At 36.2% G+C, this 25,873-nt stretch overlaps 1 long non-coding RNA gene across 1 annotated transcript in view; it reads right to left on the bottom strand.

Annotated features, from left to right (window-relative positions):
* Window positions 1-25,873, bottom strand: part of LOC139358521 (uncharacterized) — a 188,096-nt gene that overhangs the window by 6,966 nt on the left and 155,257 nt on the right. Inside the window, exon 6 of the long non-coding RNA XR_011613612.1 lies at window positions 18,645-18,698. This is a non-coding gene — a long non-coding RNA (uncharacterized lncRNA). The remainder of the gene's footprint in view (window positions 1-18,644; window positions 18,699-25,873) is intronic.

Genomic DNA, 25,873 nt, shown 5'->3' with positions numbered 1-25,873 from the left:
GTGATTAAGTGATTTTTCACAAGGGAACCAAAAACATTTGATATATAAAGAATTCTTTTTTTGAACAAATACAGCTAAGAAAACTGGATATCCCCATGGAAAGAGTAAATTTGAATTCTTACCTAACAAAATAGTTAAATATTAATTCAAACTGAATCAAATACCTAAATGTAAGAGCAAAAACTATAAAACCCTTAGAAGAAAACAGGAGAAAAGCCTCCTGACATAGGATTTGGCAAAGATTTCTAGGATATGACACAAAATGCACAGACAACAAAATATAAAATTGATAAATTAGATTACATCAAATTTTAAAATGTCTGTATATCAAAAGACACTATCAAAATAGTATAAAAAAACCTATAGAATGTGAGAAAATATTTGCAAGTAATATATCTGATAAGGTATTAATATTGAGAATACATAAATAATTCCTACAACTCAACAAAATGAAGACATACAATCCAATACTAATATGATCAACAGATTTGAATAAACACTTCACCAAAGAAGATATGCATATGACCAAGAAACCTATGAGAAGATTGTCAAAACCACTATCCATTGGAGAAATGCAATTCAAGACCACAATAAGATACCATTTTACACCTGTTACAATGGCTGTTATTAAAATTAGAAAACATTAATGCCAAAATATAACAAGGATTGATAAAGATGTTGAAAAATTGGAATGCTTGTGCATTTCTGGTGGGAATGCAAAATAGTACAGTCTGTGGAAGATAGTTGATGGTTCCTCAAAAACTTTAACATAGAAATACCAGATGATTCAGCAATTTTATCTTGAGTATATACCCAAAAAATTGAAAGCAGGGATTCAGATACTTGTACAAAAATATGCATAGCAGCATTATTAACCAAAGCCAAAAAGTGAAAACAACTCAAATCTCCATCAACATATAAATGGATAACAAAATATGGTATAAACTTACAATGGAATATTACTCAATCTTAATAATAAAGTCTTAATATACGATCAAAAATAAATGAACCTTAATAAAATTATGCTAAGTAAAATATATAGACATAACAAGACAAATATTGTATGATTCTACTTATATTAGGTGCCCTAGAACACACAAATTTATAGAGACAATGTAGAATCGAGGTTACCAGGAGCTGAGGTGTGTAAAGAATGGGGAAGTATTGCTTAACAGGTACATAGATCTGCTTGGGATGATTTTTAAAGTTCTGAAAATAGATAATGATGATAGTTTTATAACACTGTGAATATACTTATTGCCACTGAAATTTACACTTAAAAATAGTTAACATTGGCCGGGCGCGGTGGCTCAAGCCTGTAATCCTTGCACTTTGGGAGGCCGAGACGGGCGGATCATGAGGTCAGGAGATCGAGACCATCCTGGCTAACCTGGTGAAACCCCGTCTCTACTAAAAAAAAAATACAAAAAACTAGCCGGGCGAGGTGGCGGGCACCTGTAGTCCCAGCTACTAGGGAGGCTGAGGCAGGAGAATGGCGTAAACCCAGGAGGCGGAGCTTGCAGTGAGCTGAGATCCGGCCACTGCACTCCAGCCTGGGCGACAGAGCGAGACTCCGTCTCAAAAAAAAAAAAAAAAATAGTTAAGATTGTACATTTTATGTTATGTATACTTTACCACAATTTTTAAAACTTAACACAATAGATAGAGACAATTAGTGAACTGGAAAGTGAAGCCAAGGAAAGGTCATGGAACAGATCACAAAATACCAAAAGAGTAAAAGTATGAAATAAAAGATAGACTATATTTACAATAGAGTTGTAAATTCCAGTATCCACCTAATAGAAATTTCAGTTTAAAAATGGAGAGAGTGAATGTACAAATAAAAATTTGTTTTAGGCTTTTCAAAACCAATTGGGAATTAGGTAAATTCACTTATTCAAAAGCAGAAACTTTCCGCTTTTGTTTACATAGACAAAAAAAATAGTTAAATATTATTTATAAAAGATATACTTAGTACAAAATGACAAAAGTGAAATTTTAAAATTACGTATGTATATATGTATATATAATTCAATATATATTTAACTTCATTTGTGTATATCAACAAAGAGGAACTATATAAATGTTATTTAGACAAAATGTCATATAAAATAAATAATTTAGAATGGCACATATTGATTAAAAGATGAAATTTATAAAAATGCTATAATCATTAATCATGATATACATAATCATATATCACTAAAGTATATAAAATGGAGATTATATAAATCAAAAGAAAAATGGACAAATCCACAATCACTGAGAAACACTTTTAAACATTTCTTTCAGATAGCAACAATTTAAAAGGAATCACACCTATGCAAAGCTAGAGCCTATATGAACTAAACATTACATGAAGACATATGTATATTCCTGAATGTAGCAAAGAGTGAGCATGCATTATTTTCAAACACAGAAGTAATAGTCACAAATACTATAGTTAACAATAACACATAGTTTCAAATAGCTAGAGGGAGGATATTGAATGTTCCCAACACAAAGAAATGATAAATGTTTGAGATGATTCATATGTGAACTACACTGATCTGATCACTATACATTATATGTATCAAAACATCACTATGTACCCCCTGTAAATATGTACAATTATTACTTGTCAGTTAAAAAATAAATTAGGTTTTAAAAATTAAAAAAAAAACACAATGTAGCCTGAGTAATAAGAAAAAGAATAAAATAGAGTGAGCAGAGTTTTAGAGAACTGTAAGACACCATCCAGCATAATACCATACACATAATAAGAGTAACAAAGGGAGAGTAGAGAAAGTAACAGAGTATCTGAAGAAATAATGGCTAAATTAGAAATCTATAATTTATAAATCCCTAAATTTTATTAAAAATCATTAATCTACACATCCAAGAGGCTCAGTGGACTCCACATAGAATAAAGCTAAAGAGATCAGCACCTAGACAAACCAAATCAAACTGGCAAAAGACAAACACAAAGAGAGAATCTTAAAAGCAGTAAGAGGAAAGCAACTCATCATGACCAAGGACCCTTAATAAGATAAACAGCTGATTTCTCGTGAAAGACTATGAAAGCCAGAGGACGATCAGATGACTTATTAAAAATGCTGAAATAATAATACTGTCAGTCAAGAATCTTATACCTAACAAAACTATCCTTCAAAAATGAAAGAAATAAAGGCACTTCCAGATAAATAAAAACTGAAGGCATTTATAATTAGAACAACTGCCCAACAAGAAAAACTAAAGGAAATTCCTCAGATTAAAAGGAAAGGTCACAAGACTGAAATTCAAATTCACATGAAAAAATGAAGAACACCAGCAAAGTTGCCTATCCAGGTAAATATAAGAGATAGTATAAATTTTCTTTGTAATTATTCTTTTCTATCTGATTTAAAATACAACTGCATAAAGAAATAATTAAAAATATATGTTGATGGCCACAAATATATAAAGATGTAATTTTTTACCATAACAGTATAAAAAAGGGGGAATAGGTCTGTATAAAATAATATTTTTGTTGTTTTTAAACATAGAATTAACATATGACACAGAAATTTCACTCTTAAGTATCTACTCAAAAGAATTTAAATCAAAGACTCAAGCAGATACTTGTACCACAATGTCATAGCAGCATTATCAACTAAATCCAAAAGGTAGAAACAACTCAAATGTTCATCAACCAATAAGTGGATATACAAAACTTGACAGAAACTTATTGAAATAAAGTTGGCATTAATATGAAATAGATTGCTGTAAATTAATATGTAAATTGTAATCTTGAGCACAACCATAATTAAAATAACTCAAAAAATAGTAAAATAAATTATAAGAGAATTACAATGGTACACTAGAAATTATCCGGTATACAAGAAAAAGCAGGAATGGAGAAATGGAGGAACAAAAAGATGTAAGAAACATAGAAAACAAACAGCAAAATGGAAAAAGTAAATCCTCTTTCATCAGTAATTATATTAAATGTAAATGGACAAAACAGTCTAATAAAGAGATTGGAATCTATGAGAGATTCATCTTAGATTCAAAGACAAATATATTGTAAGATTTTATTTTTACTAAAGAAAGAATAGAAAAAGATATTCCATGCAAACAGTAACCAAAAGAAAGCTGAAGTGGCTATACTAATATCAGACAAAATAGAATTTATGACCAAAGTTGTAATGAGAGAAAAAGAAGAGAATTTTATAATGATAAAATTGTTAATCTGTGAAGAGGATATAGCAATTATAACATATATGCACCTAACTAAGCCCCAAAACACATGAAGCAAAACCTGACAGAATCAGAGGAATAGACAATTAAACAATATTAATTGGCCATTTTAATATGGGTTGATTGTCCCTTATTCAAAATGCTTTGGACCAGAAGTGTTTCAAGTTTCAGATTTTTTCAGGTTTTGGAATATTCACATTATTCTTACTGGTTGAGCATCACAAACCCAAAAGTATCAAAATTCACAATGCTCCAATGATCTCCTTTGAGCATCATGTTGGTACTCAAGAAGTTTCTAATTTTGAAGTAGTTCAGATTCTGGATTTTGGATTTGGGATGATCAACCTGTACTTCATTGTCAGTAATGCATATGCATGGAACAACCAGACAAAAAATAGGAAAGAAAATAAAAGACTCAAATGACACTATGAACCAACCAGGCCTAACAGACATCTGTAGAACAATACACCCAGCAACACCAGAATATACATTATTCTCAATTGTCCATGAAATATTCTCCAGAATATGTTATCTTAGGTCATAAAACAAGTCCTAAAACATTTAAAATAATTGAAATCACATAATGTATAGTCTTCAGCCACAAATGAATGAAATTAGATATCAAAGGCAGAAATTTAAAATATTTACAAATATGTGGAAATTAAACATTAATTCTAAGCAATCTCTTAGTCAAAGTCATTAGAATATACCAAAATATGAATAAAAAATAATATGCAAAAACTTATGAGATGCCATTAAAGCAATGCTAAGAGAAATTTACAGCTCTAAACAGCATTAAAACAGAAAAAAGATCTCAAATCAATAACCAGCCTGCCACCAAAAAAAAAAAAAAAAACCTAGAAAATAAGATAAAATTAAACCCAAAGCAAACAGAAGGAAGGAAAAAATAAAGATTAAGGCAGAAATAAATAAATAATTGGAAAACAAAATCAATAGATAAAATCAACAAAAGTAAATATTGATTCTTTGAGAAGGTCAACAAAATTGATAAATCTTTAGCTGGACCAACCAAGAAAAAAAGTGACAGGATTACTAACATCACAAATGAAAGAGGAGATGACAAGAAAAGCTATTGAGTCACAATCAAAAAGTTTTCAACAAAAACAAGCCCAGGCTTGTTTAGCCAGGATTCCATGGCTTCAATGGTAAATTCAACTAAATATTTAAAGAATGAACACCAAGCCTTCGCAAACTCTTTCAATATACAAAAGAGAGGAACAGGTCGGGCATGTTGGCTAACGCATGTAATCCCAGCACTTTGGGAGGCCGAGGTGGGCGGATCATGAGGTTATGAGATCGAGACCATCCTGGCTAACACGGTGAAATCCCGTCTCTACTAAAAATACAAAAAATTATCCAGCATGGTGACGGGCGCCTGCAGTCCCAGCTACTCGGGAGGCTGAGGCAGGAGAATGACACGAACCTGGAAGGTGGAGCTTACAGTGAGCTGAGATTGTGCCACTGTACTCCAGCCTGGGTGACAGAGTGAGACTCCGTCTCAAAGAAAAAATTCATAACTCATTCTATAAGATTGCTAATATCTTTATACCAAAGCAAGAAAAAGAAATCTCAGAAAAAAAAACCATAGACCAGTTGCTCTTATGAATATACATGCAAAAAATACTCAAGAAAATGCTAACAAATTGAAATAAAAACTTATATACCAGAAGCTCTTATGAATACACATGCAAAAAATACTCAAGAAAATGTTAACAAATTGAAAGAAAAACTTACATACCAGAGGCATTAAAAGAAAAACTTATATACCATTACCATGTGGGATTTATCCCAGGAGTGCAAGGTTCGTTCAACATAAAAAAAAAAATCAGTCAGGGAAATATGCCATTCTATTAGAATAAAAAAAAAAAAATCACATAAAGATTTCAACACACATAGTAAAACAAAACTGACAAAACCCAGAAATCTTTTATGATAAAAACTCTCAGCAAACTAGCAATAGAAGGAAACTGCCATAGCAACCTTATAAACAGCATCTACAAATACCTCATACAGCTACCATTATACTTTCTTTCTTTTTTTTTTTTTTTTTTTTTTTTTTTTTGTCATTGCAGGGATCAGAGTCTCGCTCTGTCTCCAAAGGCTGGAGTGCAATGGTGCAATCTTGGCTCACTGCAACCTCCGCTTCCCGGGTTCAAGCAATTGTTCTCCCTCAGCCTCCTGAGTAGCTGGGATTACAGGTGCACACCATCACATCTGGCTAACTTTTTTTGTGCTTTTAGTAGAAACAGGGTTTCACCATGTTGGTCAGGCTGGTCTTGAACTCCTGACCTCAGGTGATCTACCCAACTCGGCCTCCCAAAGTGCTAGGATTATAGGCATGAGCCACTGTGACCGGCCAACATTATACTTAATAGTAAAAGCATTCCTCCTAAGATCAGGAACGAGACAAGGATAACCACTCTCATTGTTTGTATTCAACATTATGCAGAAGTTCTATCTAATTAGGCAATAAAAAGAAATAAAATCATTTAAACTGGAAAGGAAGAATTAAACTAATCTGTATTGGCATATTATACATATGAAATCCTGAATAATCAACCAAAAAAACACAGCTATCAAAGCTAATAAATAATGTCAGTAAATTTGCAAGATTCAAGATCAACAAAAAATCAGTTAAATTTCTATACAGTAACAATGAGCAATCGGAAAATAAAATAAAATAATATCATTTATAATAATATCAAAAATTATAATATATTTAAGAGTAAATTTGACCAAAGAAGTATAAGATATTTACTGAAAACTATAGGACATTATTTTTAAAAATGTTTAAAGACATAAATAAATGAAAAGACATCCATATACATGGACTGGAAGACTCAATATTGTTAAGATGAAAATATTCCCAAAATTGATATAAAGATTCAATATAAGCCCTATAAAAATCTCAGTTTTTGTTTTTTCAGAAATTCCATATTTTTTGTGCAAACTCAAGAATAACCAAAATTATCTTTAAGAAGGTGAACAAAATTGAAAGACACCTATTGATTTCAAAACTCTCTAAAAAGCTGCAAAAATGAAAACAGTGTGCTCCTGGCGTAAGCATAGACATACAAATCAATGGATTAGAATTAAGCTTCCAAAAATAAACACATATATTATTAGTCAATTGATTGTCAATAATAGAGTCAAATCAATTTGGAAAAGAATCATCTTTTCAACAAATAATGCTGGGATAACTGGATATCCACATGCAAAAAAATAAATTTGAATGCTACCTAACGCCACATACAAAAATGAATACAAAGTTGATATAGGATCTAAATATAAGAGCAATATGTACAGAAGCCTCAGAAGAAACTTAGATGTAAATCTTTATGATCTTGGATTAGGCAATGATTTCTTAGATATAACACGAAAAGTTCAAGCAATGAAAAACAGATAAATTGAATTATAAAAATATGAAATTATTGTGTGTCACGTAACACTATCATAAGTATGAAAACACAACCAACACAAACACAAAACTGGAGAAAATATTTGCAAATCATATATCTGACAAGGATCTGGTATCCAGAGTATCCAGAATTCTTATAACTCACCAATAAAAAAATAAAAATAAAAATAGGCAAAAATTTTCAAAAGATGTTTCTCCAAAGAAGATACATAAATAGCCAATGGCCTATGAAAATATGCTAAATATCAGTATTCATTATGAAAATACAAATAAAAGCCACAATGAGATGTCACTTTACACCCACTAGGATGTTTATAATTAAAAAAACAAAAAACAAAAAGTAACAAGTGTTGGTAGGATGTGGGGGAATTATAACTTTTGTGCATTGCTGGTGGGGATGTAAATAAGTGAAGTAACAATAAAATAAATCCAACAAAACTACAAGGACAGAATGAATAAATATAAAAGCCTGAAGCATGAATTAGAAAATCAAAATTCAATAAAACAAAAAAAAATTTTAACACCAACAAAGTAGACAACCCTTTGCAGGTTTGATCAAGATAAAAATTAAAATAACATAGGAGGGGCTATAAGATGGCTGACTAGAGGCATCTGGTACCTCCTGCACAGAGAAAAACAAAAATAGTGAGTAGATAACCATACTTTGAATAGATCATCTAAGAAAGAACAGTGTAATTCAACAGAGAAGTGAGGGAACACCTAAGGCAAGGTAGAGGAGGAAAATGAGGTAGCCTGCACAGCTGGGATAAGCTGGGATCCCAGAGGAGCTCCCCAAGTGGAAAAAGTATAAGTGAGAGAGCCCCAGTGGTCCACATTTCCACTGCAACTCCAGCAATCCTAGCCATGAGAGAGCCCATCTACCCTCTCAAGCACTGGGAGTAACGGAAGAAGCTGTCTGGGCATCACACGATAGCATTACTCCAGAACAGAAGTTCATTCTGAGTTCCACACAAGCTGTGGGCTTTAAGCAGCTACGGCACACCACCATATTGATGACTCAGCCCCTATATCTCCATATCCCTGGATCCCTGTGATATCCCCCCAACTACAGCACCAGCCAGGGCTGAAGAATGAGCCATTGGCTGCAACTCTGCAGCTCCCAGCAGTGGGGCTACCATGGATTTTCACATGTCCTGAAAACAGACTCCCTGACCCACAGCTACCACCACTGCAGGCTGCTGACATCAGGTATCAAAGTATGCACTACTGACAGTGACCCTAACCCCAGCAAATATGCTACTACACATTTACAAGCACCTAAAGGACAAGTTTCTCCCTCCACAGCCACCACCTAGGACAGACGCATGAATTCCCCAGACACCTGCCTATAGCTGCTGACACTGGAAGCAGCCCCACCTTACCCAGCAATAGCACCACAGTGTAGCTGCTGCTGCTTCCACTCAAGTACTCTGCCAAGGGCCTAGGAAATACCCATCCTTTGTCCCCCATAGCCAGTGCCCACATGCACCACTGAGGGTGCTGAAAACAGACCAATCCAGCCCAGCTCCACTCCCTCCAAATCCCCAAGCATGCTGTGGGGGGGCCTGGGAATCACCCTCCCCATCGACCACCATTGGTGCATGAGTACTCCTCCAGGGGGCCTAAGGACAGGTTCACCCAACCTGTTCCTACCACCACAGCTGGCATCTATCCACACATGCCACCTGTGGGACTGGTGACTGGCATGCCCAGCCTTTGCAGCCACCACTAACACCAGCATAGACTGCATGGGAGGCAGAGGGTTGTTACCTGAGAAAGCTGCCTAGGGGCCCAAGAATCAGTCCTCCTGAACCCACTAACACTAATGTCAGTGTACACTGCCCTGGGGGACAAGGACAGGCATGCTCAGCCCACCACTACCACGGTACTGGGGACTGAGGACTGGGCACCTGGCATTCTCATCCCCAGCAATATTTCACAACATCCTCCACTAACAAGCCACCAAGGAAATTGCAGGCACTACTGATGCTGTTTACTTCCAAAAATATTATATGGAGACGACACTACTGTACACACCCAGAATCAGTGCCCTAACAAACCAACACCATAGATACCTCTTCAGAAAAAAAGCCTTCCTGTATGAAAGCAAATTCAATAAATTGGAAGAAGTTATTATTAAACCAGAGGTGCTTATATCAATATACATGACTAACACAAAAAGGCAAGAAAATATGACACCTCCAAAGAAACAAAATAATTCTCTAACAATAGATTTCAATGAAAAAGAAATGTATGGAATGCCAGAAAAAGAATTCAAAGTATTGACATTTAAAAAGCTAAGTGAGATACAAGAGAACACAGATAAATAATACAAAGAAGTCAGAAAAAGCAATACAAGATATTAATGAAAAGTTTACCAAAGAGATAGGTATTATAAAAAAGAACCAGACAAAAATCCTGAAACTAAGGAATTTCTTTTTTTTTTTTTTTTTTTTTTTTTTTTGAGACAGAGTCTTGCTCTGTCGCCCAGGCTGGGGTGCAGTGGCCGGATCTCAGCTCACTGCAAGCTCCGCCTCCCGGGTTTAGACCATTCTCCTGCCTCAGCCTCCCGAGTAGCTGGGACTACAGGCGCCCGCCACCTCGCCCGGCTAGTTTTTTGTATTTTTTAGTAGAGACGGGGTTTCACCGTGTTAGCCAGGATGGTCTCGATCTCCTGACCTCGTGATCCGCCCGTCTCGGCCTCCCAAAGTGCTGGGATTACAGGCTTGAGCCACCGTGCCCGGCCTAGGAATTTCTTGAATCAAATTGAAAATAGATTCAAAGTCTTCAACAAGAGATAAGATCAAACAGAAAAGAAAAAATCATACAACTTGAAGATAGGTCTTTTGAAATAACCAAATCAGACAAAAATAAATGTAAAAGTAAATAAAAAAGAATGAATAATGCCTAGATAGCATATGGGATACCATAAAGTGACCAATATTTGAATTTTGAATGTTCCAGAAAATGAAGAGAAGGTCAAAGGCATAGAAAATCTACTTAACAAAATAATAGCTGAAAACTTCTCAGGTCCAGCAAGAGATTTAGACATCCAGGTACAGAAAGTTCAGAGATACCAAATAGATACAATCAAAAAGGTATTCTCAATGGTACGTTATAGACAAACTGTCAAAAGACAAACTCTAAAAACAGCAAGATAAAAGTGTATTAAAACCTATAAAGGAACCCCCATCAGATTAACATTACATTTCACAGCAGAAATCTTACAGGTTAGAAAAGAATAGGATAATATAATCAAAGTATTAAAAGAAAAAAAAACTGCCAGGCAAGGATATAATACTCAGAAAAACTACCATTCATAAATGAAGAAAAAATAAAATATTTCCCAAACAAGTAAAAGCTGAGAGAATTAATCACGGTTATACTGGCCCTACAAGAAATGCTTAAGGGAGTCCCATATCTGGAAGCAAAAGAATAATATCTACATAATAACATACAGAGGTATAAAAGTCACTGGAAAAACAAACACACAAATAAGAAAGATAAATAACTCAAATGTTACAACTACAAAAAAAACAGAAAACCACAATTATAAACAATAACTGAAAAAAAGAACAAGGGATATATGCAACAACCAGAAAACAATTAATATAATTAAAATAATAGGCCCATACATATTAATAATAACTTTGAACATATGTGGATTAAACATGCTACTTAAAAGAAACAGATTAGCTGAATAGGGAACAAAACATAACCAAACAATGTGCTGCCTACAAGAAACTCACTTCCCCCATAAAGACACACTGAGACTGAAAGTAAAGGGATGAGAAAGATATTCCATGCAAACAGAAACGAAAAGCAAGGAGGAATAAATATACTTATATCACAATCAGTAAAAAGAGACACAGAAGGTCATTATAAAATGATAAAGGGATCAATATAGAAGACTTAACAATTCTAAACATGTATGAACTCAAATCTGGAGCATATAGGTATATAAAGTGAATATTACTAGGAGAGTGAAAAACTGTAATATGATAATAGTAGGAGACTTCAATACCCCACTCTCATCATTAGACAGATCATGTGGACAGAGATTAAAAAAGAAACATTGGATTTGAACTTGACTTTAGATTGAATGAACCTAACAGATATTTACCGAAGATTATATCCGACAGCTATAGAATAGACATTCTTGTCATTAGCACACGGAACATTCTCCAGAGTAGGCCATATGTTAGGACCCAAGAAAAGTCTCAACAAATTTTTAAAAATTGAAATCATAAGTATCTTTTAAGACCAAAATAATAAATAAAACTAGTAATAAAAATTATTGATAAAAGTAATAAAACTAGAAACCAATAACAGGAACTTTGGAAACTGTACAAGCACATGGAAATTAAGCAATTTACTCCTGAATGACCACTAGGTCAATAAAAAAACTAAGGAATTACGTAAAAGATTCTTGAAACAAACAAAAATTGAAACACAACATACAAAACCTATGAAATACAACAAAAGTAGTGCCAAGAGGAAATTTTATAGCAATAAATGCCTACATCAAAAAAGTAGAAAGATTTTACATAAAGAGTCTAATGATGTACCTTAAGGAACTAGAAAAGCAAGAACAAATCAAATCCAAAATTGCAGAAGAAAAGAAATAATAAAGATTAGAGCAGAACTAGGCAAATGGAGACTAAAGAAAATATAAATGAATGAAACAAAAAGTTGATTTTTTTGAATAAAAAAACAAAATCATTAAACCACTATCTAAACTAAACAAGAAAAAACTTAAGACCCCAATAGAGAAAATCAGAAATGAAAAAGAAGACACTACAACTCATACCACATAAATACGAAAGATCATCATAGACTTTTATGAAGCACAATATATTAAAAACCTAGACAACCTAGAGGCAATAGACAAATTCTTGGAAACCTACCAAGGTGGAATCAGGAAGAAACAGGACACCTACATAGCCCAATAATGAGTAACAAGATTGAATCAATAATAAAAACTTCCCCCACTAAAAAGAAAAGTCCAGAACTAGAGAGCCTCATTGCCTAATTCTATCAAACTTACAAAGAAGAACTAATACCAATTATTATCAAACTATTCCAAAAGGTTGAAGAGGAGGAAATTCTTTCTAACTCATTCTACAAGGCTAGCATTACCCTTAAACCAAAACTAAGCAAAAATGAAACAAAAGAAGAAAACTACAGGCCAATATCCCTGATTAATATAGATGCAAAAATTCTCAACAAAATACTAGCAAACTGAATTCAATAGCACATTAAAAAGATATTACATAATGATCAGGTGGTATTTATCCCAGGGATATCAGGATGACTGAGCATATGTTAATTAATAATTGTGATATATCACATAAACAAAATGAACAAAACCCATATAACTCTGTCAATAGATGCAGAAAAACTATTTGATAAAATTCAACATCCCTCTATGATTAAAACTCTAAACAAACTAAACACAAAAGGAACATATCTCAACATAATAAAGGCTGTGTGTGACAAACCCACAGCTAGCTAACATCATACTGCATTGAGAAAAGCTGAAAGCCGTCACTCTAAGTACTGGAGCAAGACAAGGATATATATTTTCACCACTCCTTTGACACAGTACTAGAAATTCAAGCCAGAGCAATAAGATAACATAAAGACATAAAAGGTATTCAAATTGGAAAACAAGAAGTCAAATAGTCTCTCTTTGCAGATAGCATGATCTTACATCTGGAAAAAAAAAACAAAAAACTAAAAAACTGAAGACTCCAACAAAAACTCTTAAATCTAATAAATAATTTGAGTACAGTTGTAGGATATAAAATAAACATACAAAAATTAGTAGCATTTCTATATACCAATAATGAACTAATTGAGAAAGAAATCAAAAAGGCAATCCCATTTATAATAGCTACGAATACATAGCTAAGAATACATTTGACCAAGGAGGTGAAAGTCCTCTACAAGGAAAACCACAAAACAGTGAAGAAAGAAATCAAAGAGGATATAAATGGAAAGACATCCCATGCTCATGAATGGAAAGAATTGATATCATTAAAATGATCACGTTGCTCAAGTAATCTCCAGATTCAATGCAATCTTTATCAAAATACCTACGTAATTTCTTATAGAATTATTAAAAATAATCCTGAAATTCATATAAAACCAAAAAAGAGTTCAAATATCCAAAGCAATCCCAGTCTAAAAGAACAACACTGGAGGTATTATACTACCTGACTTCAAAATATAAGACTATAGCAACAAAAACAGAATGCTATTGATATAAAAAGTGACACACAGACCAATGGAATAGAATAGAGAAGCCAGAAATAAGCCTACATATTTACAGCCAATTGATTTTCAACAAAGGCTCAAGAACATCCATTGGGGAAGGACACCATCTTTAATAAGTGGTCCTCGGAAAATTGAATATCTAGATGCAGAAGAAGGAAATTTCACCCTCCCTCTTACCACCTACAAAAATCAATTCAAGATGGATTAAAGACCTAAACATAAGACCTGAAGTCACAAATCTACTAGAAGAAAACATAGAGGAAATACTTCAGGATATTGATCTAGGCAAAGATTTTATGGATAGGCCCTCAAAAGCACATGCAACAAAAATAGGCAAATAGTGCTACATCAAACTAAAAGGCTTCTGCACAGCAAAGGAAACAATTAACAAAGAGGCAACAAGTCAAATAGTGAAAAATATTTGCAAGCTATCCTACAAGGGACTAATATCCAGAATATACTAGGAACTCAAACAACTCAACAGTAAAAAAAAAAAAATTAAACAAATAATCCATTAAAAAGTGGACAAAGGACATAAATAGACCTGTCTCAAAAGAAGTTATACAAATGGCCAACAGATAAACAAAAAATGTTCAACATCACTAGTCATCAGAGATATGCAATTCAAAACCACAATGGAGATGTCATCTTACCCCAGTTAAAGTGGCTATTATGAAAAAGACAAAGAATATTAGATACTGTCAAGAATGTGAAGAAAGGAAAATTCTTACACACTGTTGGTGGCAATGTAAATTAGTTCAGCCACTATGGAAAAGAGCGCAGAGATTTCACAAAGAATTAAAAATAGAACTACCAGTCTGGCAATCCCACTAATGGGTATTTATCTAAAGGAAAGAAAGTCAGTATATCAACGAGATGCCCGTGCTGCACGTTTGTTGCAGCTCTATTCATAATAGCAAAGATATGGAATCAACCTAAATGTCCGCCAGTAGATAATTGTATAAAGAAAATGTGGTGTATATATATACACAATGTAGTACTATTTGGCCATAAAAATGTGAACAAAATCGTGTCATTTGCAGCAAAATGGATGGAATATAATTAAGTTAGGCACAAAGAGACAAATATCACATATTCTCATTCATATGTGGGAGCTAAAAATGTTGATCTCATAGAGGTAGATCATACAATGATAGACGTCACAGTCTCAGAAGGGAGGCTGGTTAATGAGTACGAACATACAGTTAGATAGAAGAAATAAGTTCTAATGTTTGATATCAGAATAGGCTAACTATAGTTAACAACAATGTATTGCATACTTCAAAATACCAGAAAAGAGGACTTGAAATGTTCCCAATACATAAAAATGATAAATACATGAGGTAACAGATACCCTAAAAACCATGACTTGATCATTACACATTTTAAGCATGCAACAAAATATCATATGTATACCATAAATATGTGTAAATATTATGTATCAATAAAAATTTTAAAATAAAAAGAGAAGATATAAACACCATTAGAAAAATTAAAATGGCAAATTACAAATATGGAAATTTAAAAATTACTTGCAAATACTGTGGAGGACCCTATTATCAATACATTTTAAAATGTAGAAGGGATAGATTACTTCCCAGGGAAATAGAAATTACAAATCTCCTTATCTAGGTTGACCAACATCATTTTGTGCTTTAAGAACATATGAAAAAGAACCAGACAGTAAATCACTTTTTAAATTCATACCAGTCTTGTTCTAGTTGCTTAATTCCTGAGAATAATAGGTCACCTGAGAACACTTAGCCTCCTAGCTTTTTAAAATCCAAAGCTCTGTGGCTTATTCACACTGGCTAGGCAGAGCACTTTTCTACATATGAAATCTACATATTTAAACGTATAATTTGTGATCATTTCCAATGTGAAATTGTATTGAAACATACACTCACTTAAAAGCGTTTTTAACAAAGGTAAAAAGTAAAAAAACTTTTAACAAAAGTAGAAGAGTGACATGGTAAGGTACAGATGTAATTGGCATCATAGAACTCTTCTACTGTTACACTTCTGAGTACAATCCTGGGTACTTTTGACTTCTCGAAAGATTGTTACACAAAAGTAAATGTTATATTTTGCACTTGAAAACAAAAGAATCCATCAGAAAAGAACAAACATGAGTGCCACAACACTTCAAGCAAGCCATAAGCTAGTGTGGATTAACATGAACGTAAATTAATGTTTAAAATTTCAGTAGGAACAATCAAAACATGTGAAAGAGTAATTGCTAGAACACACTAATGCTCTTGTACTTCATTAGATACTAAGGTAGCGAAAGAGGAAGCATATCTGAAGTCTCCAAGATAAAGTATACCTTAAGATGCTGTCTGCCTCCACTTGGGGCTATCATCCAGCATTCTGTTAACAGATTGTCATGCTACAAAATGTTTGTTAGAAGCTTGGCAATCAAACAGCTTTTGAGAACAAAAAGAATCTCAGCTCTTCCATCTGGTAACTTTCTTTAGATATGGAAACAAGAGGTTTGGAATTAATTACTTACCAAGAAGATAGAAGTTCAAAAATCAGCCTTTCTCAAGGAACCTCGACCTCAACATCTCACAAATTTAAATAACAAGAATTGCCATTTCTATTTAACAGATGAAAGAATGAAGTCAGACATCAAATAAGGGGACACAATCATGCAATCTCTTTTCTGTAATGGAAAGTTGGAAGGGAACTGGACACACTTGACCAGCCCAGCCTCTGTTAGGGGAGTTTCTGAGTCTGCAACTTTCCATTGGCTTCTGCCTCAAAGTCCTTACAATGGTCTGGCAGTGCTATGTAATCCGGTCCTGACTCCCTACCTCTCCGCTCTTATCTCCTGTCTCCAGGTCTCACCCCTGCAGCCATATGCAGGGAAGAATCCTGCTTTAGGGCCTTTGTACTATCTCCCCTACCTCCCAAGGAGTCTTTTTACATATTTTGGGCTAATCACTCATCTTTTTCCACTCTTTGTCCAAGTGTCACTTATATCCATTGGTAAAAGTGGGACCGAGGGGGTCTCTCCTAACCACTCTATTTAAAATTGCAATCAGCCATCTTCCACCCCAGTCTCCTTGTCCTGCTCAATTGCTTTCTATAAGTTACATACATTCCTTCTTATGTTATATAATTATTACTTGTTCTTTGTCTTAGGGTTTTTCTTAAAGCAGAGCCTAAGACAAAGTCTTGAATAGGGGTCATTTATGGGTCTAAGAAGTGATTCCAGGAGTCAGGAGTGAGGCAGAGTAGGAGAAAACAGTATGAAAGGGCATGATCAAGGTCACTGCTGAAGACCTTCTATTTGATGATGCAGGGATTTCTGTGATCAGAGTACAGAATGCCTCTTGGAGGTGTACCCCTAAAAGAAGAGAAGCTGTAGTATTCACCTCCTATCTCCAATCTCCTATTGGTTTTTCAGGCCATGGAAGTCATGGCTATCTATTCTCTTCTAATCAGCCTCCTACGAGTGTAGCACTGCTGGGAAAGAAAGCAAAAGACATCCTGCAGGCCTTTGTGAGGTGAAGGCACTTCCTGGTAGAGGAATAGTCTGCGCCTGCTTGGACTGTCCTCCCCACCTGCAACTGCAATCAGAGATTGGCCAAGGGAAGGAACAGAAGTAACGGGAGGAACCCAAGACATTTGCCAAACTGTTCATGATCTGAGGTCTCTCAATTCAGGGGAAGGTCCTCCAGGACACACAACATCTTTCACTCTTCTGGGGTGGGAGCTCAAGCACCTAGCACAATTTCTGGCACACAGTAACTGTTTACTAAATGTTTTTGGATGTTGAATGGACCCCAGGACTATTGTAATGGAGGTAGCTAGAGAACCAATACTGATATCAAATCACAAAGAAAATGTTGAGGGTATTCAAGGTAAGAGGTCACCAGAGCCAGATGCCCTTGAACCCATGTAAATTCAGAGGCTAAAAGGCACCAGTTAAAGAGCTGATGCTATAGATAATGAAAACCACTGGGACTGCGACTAAAGTTTTCCTGACTGCTGCCTTCAGCCAGTCTATGAAACTTCAGTAGATTTCAGACTTGTAGGCATAAGAAAGAAGGATCTGTCAGCTATAGACTGAAAAAAGAGATGCTGTTGGTAGTTGTTATTTCATCTATAGATCAGTTACCTATTAAACTATACTGACGTTAGCCTTTAACTAAGCATTTTAAAAACTGCCTTTGAGACTTTTTTTGTTTACACACAATAAGGCTTCCATAAAGACACACTAAGTTAAAAGAAAGAAATGTCACACATTGAACCACCCTTTTCTTTGATCATTGTTATTTTAATCTTCCACCCAATGATATTAACATATGCATTCATTATTTTGCTATTTTGGTTGTCTCCCTGTACAACTTTAAATCTTTAACTCTTACTTTCACTCATGCACAAGAATTGTCTTTTCATTGTTTCCAGAGTTCAAAAAGGAAAGAAAGAAAAATCCTTAAGCCTACTTACAGCCAATACATTAAAAGAGGGATCTAATTCATATTCGAAGAAGCGGCTTATAGTAGAGAAATGTGACCATCTCAGTTGGCAAATGTTTTCACTGAATTATAGAAATCTTCAAAGAAAGAGAAATTCCCCCAAACTATTTTAAACCTTCATAACGGACCTCCCACAAATGATAACTTCTTTAAAGTAAAAATTCCCCTAAAGATGTACAAATCTTCAAAAAAGAATACTCCTCAAATGATTAGAACCTTACCAAACTCCATCTGGATTTGAGTTCCAATAATAAGGGTCAGAACCTTGTCCATACCTAGTAAAAAAAAAAAAATACTGTAAGAAAGCACATTTTTAGTATTTCCAGATGTAGATGGAACATTTTTCGTTTTTGAAATACAATGAGAAAACTTTTTCATGCTATTTTGGAAACGACATATAGGCCAAAGCAGGCAGAGAAAGTTATTTGAAAGTGGTCAGGCCAAAGAGACATTAAAGCAGGTGAGTTTGAATTCAGGGTTACCAACTAGTGGGGCCTCCTCTGCCCTCTGTCCACATAATTTTTGAAGCTGATTTTCATTGGTAAGAATATTAATATCTGGTGAACATTGTTTGTGAAGTTGGGTTCAACTATAACATGATGGGTAGAAGGTAGCTGAGAGACAATGAAAATGGAAAAGTTATAGTTGCACATAAACAAAAGCAGAAAAAGTATTAAAAAGCCATTGTCTATGCCTAAACATACATTCAAACCCACAAGCACACACTCATGCTTCTTTATCTTTTGGTAAATTGCTCATCTGTATTTGTTTAGTTTTATACGCATTTTGCAAAGATGAAGACAAAATGGCAGCTCCATCGTGCTTCCTCTCAGCACACACAGTTTGTTGTCTCCGCTGAACGGCCCTTTACAATGAGCGAGAAAGTGTGTGAATGTCCAGTCCTGACAGCTGTTCGCCAAAGAGGCATTTCATGTATCTGGTTATCCTGACACCTTTTCTCTCCAAAACACACTCCTCAAACAAAAACAAATGGAAATAAGCCAGAGAAAAACATGCTTGTGTGTAAACATTTGAATGTGTTTGCCTATAAAAATAATAGTTTCTTATCTACATCACTACCATGCTTTTGTATTGTTACAGTGTGTTCTGTTGCTGGAGTTCTGAAATTTAGAGTTTTGGTTTTGCTTTTGCTTTTTGTTGGAGCTACATTTTTACATCTACTTTCCTCAAGATTATCATATTCTGGGCTGCTCTAAAGGTGTTACCATGCCTAGAATTATCTTGCAAAATTGGTGGTCAGGCACAAGTTAGTGGGACTTAAAACTCACCCCTCAACCAGTGGCCTTAGTCTGAAACTTACCTTAAGATATCTCAAGGCAAGGATACTTACTGACACAAATTTATAAAATGGGAGTCAAAGTTCTCAGTCTTTCTCCCTAGACAGAACCATTTAGATGGCACCAGAAGTCAAATTTTATAGTGGCCCTTACCCTGGCTCTTACTTTATTCCTTCATGATTTCTATTCATTCAATGACTAGATTATTTGTGGAATACAAATATTCTAAGGTAGTCAGCAAAGGCTCCCAGAGGGGAAACAAAGTTGAGTTCCGAAACCTGAGTAGACTTTTTTTTTCCATACCAGAGGAGTGGGTAGACAATGGAGGTGGTGATACATATTCAAGGCTCCCAAAATTATTCCCCCCATTCCATAACATCAACCCTTTACTCTCGAATTGGGGATAATAATACTGACAATTTTATAGGACTGTTTTGAAATCAAATGAATCGGTAAAGGTAGAGTGATTATGCAGGGCATATAGAAGATGCTTAAAGTTTTTCAGATAATTTTACACTGTATCTTTGATCCAAATATCCTGCCTTCTAGTCCTTCTCTTTCCCTGCTTCACAGAGTATTCCTGTCACCTCAGAAAGAGGACACTGTTCTCACTTTACCATGGCACTTAGGAATTTGTTTGAGTTGTGTGTTTTCTGTTTCATTCATCTTGGACTTGGCATCCTTCCAATTCCAAGATCACTGATGCAGTGATTTGAGCAAAGTTGAGTCCATGTGTACATGGGTACTGAGCCAGTGGAGATGGCTACTACTAGCTCAGAAAGCCAACTGCTAAATATTTAGGAATTTTGTGAGCTGGTGTTAAACTATAAGTAGCTAGAAACAGGCCGCGGTCATGGCAGGAGTATCTACACCGTGGAAATTGGCAAATGCCACAGATCAGGACTTTGTTTTGTTACTGTTTGGGGGGACTTTGTGAGAGACAGTTTACCTGCACACCACTGACCCTGATGCTCTCCCTCCACCTCATTCTCCATCTAGTGGCATTCTCTTTTTGCCAGTTCTTGTCACCACCTCAGCTCCTGAGCTTTGGAAGATCTCTCCCACACTGATTTTCCAGGCTTTGCTGTGTGTCCCCTGGAAGATGTAAGGCGGGGCCTCTTCAGGCCTAGAGGCAAAACAATGCACCTTCAGCCAAGGCCAACGGGGACTAGGGCATGAGAAGAGGGAAGACAGGCACTCCACAATAGCAGATACTGAAAGTCTGGTTAGAGGACAGCTTCCAAAGTAATCTTCAGCCAGCCCTGAGACGTAAACAACTATCAGCTCTGGACTCAAAACTTGATGCAAAAATGGTTTCATCCTCACAAATAAGAGATTGACTTTCTTATGTGGGACATTTTTTTCCAATAGTGTGCTCTGTTTCTTGAGTCCCCATCTCTGGATAGAGATCTCCGTTTTCAAGAGAACCTATCAAAAGAAGCCAGAATAGAGCTGAGAAATATAATGGAATATACCTTTGAAAGCTGCTGCCTCCTTTCTGCCCTTAGACAAGTAACTCAAAAACCCTCCACCCCAGAGTCTCACTTTTCCCATCTCACCCCCACCCCATGCTGCCCCTGAATAACCAAGGGCTTCGAAAAGTCAGTATCTCCTGCTGCTTCCTTTCCTACAAGAAACTCAGGGGTGTCTACAAGGGCGACTGACAATATGGTGGCTTGGACTCTCTGAACATCACACAAGTATCATCAAGACACTTTCATTGTCCCTATGTGTCTACTGTCCATTTTTGTTTATATCCAGTTTTGTTCAATTATTTGCAAAGTTCAAAATACGTGACACATGTTCCCCTGTTTGAAACAGTTGTTGAGGAAAATGTTTAGAGTTCACGTTTATAAAGGAACACAGGCCATTCATCAAATAAGAATTATCCCCAATTTTCATTTGGGAGATAACAGTAGAAAACAGGTTTTTGAAGGAGAATAATCAGATTAAATTTCACTGTGGTTGTTTTATTTTTACCTGGATATTTTAATTCTGTCACCAAATTAGCCAAATCATCAAGTTCAACGTCTCTTCCTTTCCTCCACTCCCTATAAGATATAAGCTTAAACAATTCATAGCTCCCAGTGCCTTTCCCAGCTGACTTGTGACAGATGAGGTAGTGATGCAGGTTTGATGTTTGTCTCAGCATTGGGCTGTTTGTCCAGCAACCTCGCCTCCACTGCCTATGGCCAGCTGCCGCACCGCATCCACTGGGCTCTGCCAAGCAGTCCTGTTTGCACTGAGGCCCTGCAGTGTTTTTCCTGGCAAACCCTCCCTGGAGGCAGCAGTCCTGGTTCTCATTCAGATGTGGGATTTTCAGAAACTACATGAGCAGGTACTTATTTGATTCCAGAGGTCTTTGCAGCTTGTAGATCCCTTGGCATATTTTTGCATCCTCTGTCAAGAGGACCAGGGGAGAATAACAGGGGTCTCTACCCCTAATCGGCCTTAAAAAGACAACTGAATTGATTCTGATACCTGTGTGGATTTTAGTCACTGAGAGCTCTGGGAAGAGACAACTTTTTGGCTTCTTGCAGGGTTTCTTGAGTCTATTTGTTGTGCGAGAGACATGCCCTAGTTTCTTCCTATTCCCTCGTGATCACCACCAGTTGTCCCTCTCCCTGACATAGTGGCCCCATAGTGGTCTCCTGTAGTTTAAGCACAGCATTTCCCTATTCACACATCCATGAAACCATCAAATCAAATGAACAAAAGCAATTTTTGGACCCCTCCTCAATTCTAAGCCTGCACTCCAAAAGAAAAGCAAACCAAAAAATTATTCTTGGATTTGATTTTCTAAAACTGAATTGTTTTCTCCCAATGTAGTCCTCAAATTCTGTGTAGACTCTTTGGATTAATTCAAACAATGTTATCCTTTGTCTCACTCATACTTCTAAATGCCAGATCCTGCTACAGAAAACTCCTTTTGAGGAGGAAAAACTCGAGACTTGGCTAATTTTGAAATTTCTGTTAGTTAGCAAATCAGCAGTAGAGAAAAGTGTGTATTAAGAATCTTTGGTTTGCAACTACCAAGAAGCAACCTTGTCTAATTTATGTTTGAGAATACAGCAGGAATTTATTGGAGGGATATTCTGGAGTCCACAGCCCGGGTGGAAGACTAGAGAATTAAGTGGAAACAAAACAAGATGAGAATAGGATGTAGGGAAATGCCAGACATCCAGACAGCAGGAATTAATTGATCACCTCATGTATGCTTTTGGAAAGAAGAACATCCAGCATTTTCCTCTCTGTTAGAGATTCAGCATGCCAAAAGTCAAACTCTGGCCCAGGCAGGGCTCTTGGCTAGCTCCCTTATTTTTCTGAGGCAACAAGAAGGAGGAGCTGGAGGAAGGGACTTCAGGGACCCCACCTGCATCCATGGTGGAGGGAGTTGCCTGGATATCCCTCATTCCAAGAAATACCACGGGAGAGGGCTAATTTCCCAAAAGGAATTCAGTCAAGGTTGTTAGGAAGGGGAAACAGATGGTGGGCAGCACAAGCTAAAAGTGACATGTGTCCAACAAGACCAAACACTAGTCTTTCCAGATGCCCAGTACATAGGGTTACATGGAGGATTAACTCTACCTTACAAAGCATTATCATCCACTTGCTGTGGCCTTAGGAGAAAAGAACTCCTGCTTCTCCTGGCTAGCACTGTCAGTAGGAGTTTCTTTTGTATCTGCTGGGCATTGAGCACTGCACTGGTTGTGTCAATAGCACCTTGGATGATGAAATCTGGGACTGTGTTTAAACATTAAACAGAAGTGGCTAGTAGACAAACAGAAAGCAAAAGAAATGCACATTAAGAGACAAGGATTAGACTGTCTATGAGGGATGGTTGGGTGAATCAAAAGAACATCTTGAAGGATATGGAATTTGGGCTACAGTTTTTTAGGAAGAAAGAGATTCAAGGTCATGACTGGCCAGCGTGAGAAAAAGAACTATCATGGCTTGGGGTAAAGTATCAGAGGTAGGAGAATGGAGTGAGACGTGGCTGTAAGAAGAGTGGGTTGACAGAAAATAAGGATTTTAGTTGACTCAAGGCTGTGTGCTCTCAACAGGCTAATGAGCAAATCAGTCTTGAGCGAGGAGTTACCAGAAATTCAAGCCCTGTTGAATCAGACAGGAGGCTCAAGGTCACTGTATCTCATCAACTCAGGCAAATTAGTGGAGCGCTTTTGCTTCACAACTTCATAAGATTTTTCAGCCACAGGAATGTAACACCCTTTTCTTGCCCCAAAACCAGCCATTTGGGGCAGCTATAATAAAATCACAGTGTTCATCGTCTTCCCACCCCAACCTCCCCCAAAAAGAAAAAACAGAAAAACCATAATTGCTGATATTACTATTTTGTGCATTGGATGAGAGTTTCCAAAAACAATAACAATTAATTTTCTTTGGTGGTGTTAGCCAAAAAACAGTGAGGTGCCAGGTTTCCATGATCTTCTTAGATCATCTGGCATCTGTGAACAATGGCTGTGAGCAACAAGCCCTCGGAGGCCAGTAAAGTTGCATTATAACCCCGACTTCAGAGATTTCATATCTTGGCCGTTCCGCAGCACAGCAGGTAGAAAACCCAGGATGGAAAATGTCAGCCTGGATACAAATTTTCTCCACAGAAATATTGCCTCAACATAGCTGAAATCCTTAGAGATCTTTTCTGTGTAAAGCTTCAAAAACACACTAGCCTTGGCTTCAGATGTTGTTTTGATGCTGCTCCAGACATATTTAAGAAATGGGTCTAATTTTGAAGAATATATTTGGGCAGCTAACCAAGGCCTAACAGTGAATTAAGGCATCCTGATTTTATGCAAAAAGAATTAAAAAAAAAATAAATGTGGCCCAAATCCTGAAATTTTGGAAGGCATTTACTGATCTTCTGTCAGTTCTTAAAGGAAAGGTTGAAGACAAAACAAGAGAGATGGCATGCTATATAAGTTGGGGTGTGAATGCCCATCTCAGTTCTTTCCCCACCATTGCTAGGTGTAATGAACACATCTTATCTTTACTTTCAAGATTTTTTAAATCCCACGAACATTTCCCTTTAAAAAGTAGCGTTAAGATGAAAGTTTACCAGCACACAATGAGATAGTCTCGCTCTGCTTCCTGAAATGCTAAGCTGATGTTTCATATTTTTCTAGGCTTATTTTTCCCCAGTTATCTTTTCTAAACAGAATGCTGTCAAGATAAAACAGTTAACTTGTTGGATGATAGTCAAGCAATCAAAATGTCAAAATGTCTCAATAAAGTTGACTTAAAAATAACAAGAACAAAAAAATGGAAAATGATTTAGTCATTCCGGTAAGTACCCACTGTGGAAAGAAACAATGTTAGATATTGAAAAGAATTTCAAGGAGCTTAAATATAGACTGTAAAATAAGATGTTTGTGTGTGTGTGTTGTTACACAACAGTCATGTTTATGTAACAACATGATTGACAAGTACCAAATGCAAGAAAATGATAGCTACCATTTATTGAGCACCTTTTAAGGGGCAGATTCTACTTTATGTGCATTGGCTGTTTGTAGTGTTGGCTGACTGTCAATACTACCACCACGCTCCCATGGCATGCTTGTCCCATGCATGCCAACCCACCTCACCGACAGCACCTGCAGTTCTCCACGGAAAGTTTTCTCTGGCTACAGGAGCATGCTCAGCACCTCACTGGGCAGGTTGTATGTACAAGGAGTTAACAATTCTGGGAGCAACACTCAACCTACAATAAACAAGAGATGGTGGAGAAATATGCAAACGTCTTTCCCCATTAGCAGGACAACTCTGAGCCAGGCTCTAGACAACCCAGGGGCACTTTACAGGCCCTCCCTTCTCCCCACCCCCCAATGAGGTCTCCAGCGGGATTAGCCCCAGCTGTTCACAGTGGTCATTAACACACCTTGCAGCAGCTGCATCACTCCCTCACTCTCCTCCTGGTATTTCCTGGGACCATCTCCCAAATCAACTACATAAACCTGAATTGTTATGTCAAGGTCTGTTTCTGAGGGAACCCAAACTAAGACAAGCTATTTAATCCTCACAGGAATACTATCAGCTGAAGTTTTACAAATGAGGAAAGTAAGGCTTTAAAAAGCTAAAACAGGCTGGGTACAGTGGCTCATGCCTGTAATCCCAGCACTTTGGGAGGCCAAGGC

This window comes from Macaca nemestrina, chromosome 15 (genome assembly GCF_043159975.1).
Source record: "Macaca nemestrina isolate mMacNem1 chromosome 15, mMacNem.hap1, whole genome shotgun sequence".
In the NCBI taxonomy this organism is placed as follows: Eukaryota; Metazoa; Chordata; class Mammalia; order Primates; family Cercopithecidae; genus Macaca; species Macaca nemestrina.
Note: the sequence above shows the minus strand (reverse complement) of the source record. Positions and strands in the feature narration are given on the sequence as shown.